Consider the following 3,197-nt stretch of genomic DNA (forward strand, 5'->3'; position numbering starts at 1 on the left):
TCTCTCTCTCTCTCTCTCTCTCTCTCTCTCTCTCTCTCTCTCTCTCTCTCTCTCTCTCTCTCTCTCTTCGTCTTACCACCGCCTTCGACGACTCTCTCTCTTTTTTATTCACGTTCTCTCTCTCTCTCTCTCTGTCCTTCTCCGTCTTTTTACTCTCTCTCTCTCCGTCTTACTTATATCTCTTATATCTACGGACATTGAGTTGAGGGTAAGAAGAGAGAAAGAGACAGACACAGACAACTGTAGTTCTGTCTTCTGGGGTTAAAAATTTTTGATATGTATCTCGTTTAGTCACGAAAATGATGATAAGATTATTATTAATCGACTACATGTATCTCGTGTAACGAGTGCGTATATACAGTGCATTTTGATGTGTCTTTTCTCTCTCTCTCTCTTTGACAGGCTTGATTTATTGTACTAATAAGAAAATTGATTTACACAGACAAATCGCGAATGTGTGTACGATATATAACATGTGAACGCCTGAGTAAAGTCAAAAGACTCGTGAATAATAGAGTTAATTTGGCTAATTCGCGGACTATATTGGTTTTCGTGTTTGTTTTGTTTTCTCTTTTAAAAGATGGCACTGTGCGACAAACGTGTTTCCTCCGATCTTCAATCTCAATTCCTCGTTTAATCTTTACTATTTCCTTCCTTTTTTTTCGTTTGCCGTGTTTCGTTCGCTCTTTTGAACTCGCGACTTCGCGCAGCGCAGCTGCCTCCGCGCGCGCGCACTTCCTTGCCAGACGTCGCGCGTCGTCGCTTTTTCTCGCCGCCAGCCTTCTCTCATTGTCATCGCTACGTAGCCGCGAAACAGCCGGCGAATCACGCGCATGCATTAAGATTGGTCGTAGAAACGCGCGCCGTCGCAATTGGCTACCAACATTGCTTAAGTCTCGTTCTTATCCCAACAAAAGCACTTTCATGAGCAACCGACAAAGGAAACAAATCTGTTTGTTTCAGCTGCACTCTATGAGTCTTTATCTTTTTATCTTTCTCTTCAAAAAAAAACAAAGAGAAGGTAATATGTACTAACAAAGAAAGCAGTTACTTTGTTAACTTTAATCAGAGTTAAATTATTGTAACATGCTTAACATATATATCGGATAGTTTATATATATATATACATATACATATATACACATGTATACACATAGGGTGTCCGACAATTGGTGTAACATCTCTTGTAGTCAAGTAGAAGGAGTAAACCTGAGTCGAAAAGTCCTATACCATTTTGTGAAATTCGCAATAATTACCGAGATCTTACCCGGTAAAAAATTTTTCATGTATAAAATTGTATGGACATATTCGGTATATATATATATAAATTTGCATAATTAGATATAATAATTTTAATTTGTATATAAGTATATATGATTATATATCAAAACTTTTTTAAAAATATAGTAAAAATATAGTTTTATATAATTTTTTGTATCTAACATGATACTAATAGAGTTATTTTGTAATTTGATATGGAATATCTCTGAAGTCATTCTCTTAAAAAAGAAATTCTCCGTGTATAAAATTGTATGGACATATTCGGCACACATATAAATTTGCATAATTAGATATAATTATTTTAATTTGTGTATAAGTATATATAAAAAATTTTTTACCGGGTAATTAACAAAGATGCGATAAGCATGCATTGGGCTGTTTTACGCGCGTAAGACAGCTCGGCGCGGTTGCATATTATGTTATGGTGTATACTGATATATTAATTTTTCGCATACGTTGCTACAAGTAACATCGTGAACGCGCGAAAAGTGCGCCGGGCTGTCTTATGCGCGTAAAACAGCCCGATGCATGTTTATATTCGCCGATTTTTATTAATTAAGATCTCGATAATTATTGCGAATCTCGCAAAATGATATAGGACGTTTCGGACTCCTTTTACTTGCTACGAGACATGTTACCAATGTTGAGATACAGAATTCACACAAGTAGTAGAGGAAGAATTTCACGAAGTAGAATGGGGGATTGCCTAGCAACCGACACCACGTGATGACGCGCTGCGCGAGCACGCTCTGACGCGACGTCGCATAACCATAACTTGTTTATAACTTTCACAATAATCATATTCAATATATATACTTAACGCTTTAGAAATATATATTAATGAAATGTAAAAAATCCGACCGAACAACTTCCACGTGGTATAACTTGGATGATGCTAATGTCGGCGGTACTGTAAATTTTAAGCCTTATAACTCAAAAAGTATTTATTAGAAAAGAATTTCATTATAGTGTTTTGGAAAGCTCTCGAAATAAGCTACCAAAATGTGTAATGAGATATATGTGTAGATCTATTTAAGAAATTGATGATCTTTACGCGACTTTCAACCAACTCTTCAAAGTCAAATCAATGGCACCATGTTATGTCCCCTTTCAAATAATACAACTTTTGTCTGAAACATGTTTCTCTAAAATGCACTGTTCAAAAAATATTTTAGGCCGTTATTTAAAATGAAACACTGTATATATATATACACATATATATACATATATATACATAATAGAATATATATATATATATATATATATATTCTATTATGTATTTGATTATACATATTCCGAGACTATTTCTACAAACAATATTATCTTTTGATATTAAGACGATATTATAAAATTTATCTCGGACTGTAAATTTTGTTGAACCATTATCATTTGTACCACAACAGCCCTTGTCGTCTTCTCTTACAGTGCCGAAATCCGATAGTGAGTATTTACGCGCATTGCGCGTTTCATGTTATGTAAATTGCTCGAGATATGCAGATCGGCGCAAGTATTATTATTGCTTCATGCAGCATAATGAACGTTAATTGCCAGACAACGTCGCGCTTGATCCGCGTGGCTTAATGTTCAACTCAGAGATGCGACGTTTTGTGATAATGGAATTCCTGTTTGCATCTGTTGCAAATAATATCACTAAACTTTGATATAATATATTAAAATAGACTTTTTTACAGTAAAACACGGTATAATTTGAGATCAATTTTATATTAACCCTTTGTAGTCAGACGTTAGTCTCCCAGATCCATTCAGAAATTGCGTTTCGGTGTTTCCAAAAAACTTAGTTTCTTTTAAACACTTATATCTTCAAAACTATTAGAAATTTTTGTTCAATTTGTTTTTTTTTTTTTATTGACGCAGAAGCGTTCAAACGTTTGATTCAAAAACACAAAACTGAAAAA

The sequence above is a fragment of the Pseudomyrmex gracilis genome, unplaced genomic scaffold, assembly GCF_002006095.1.
Source record: "Pseudomyrmex gracilis isolate BER0280 unplaced genomic scaffold, ASM200609v1 scaffold_75, whole genome shotgun sequence".
NCBI classification, from domain to species: domain Eukaryota; kingdom Metazoa; phylum Arthropoda; class Insecta; order Hymenoptera; family Formicidae; genus Pseudomyrmex; species Pseudomyrmex gracilis.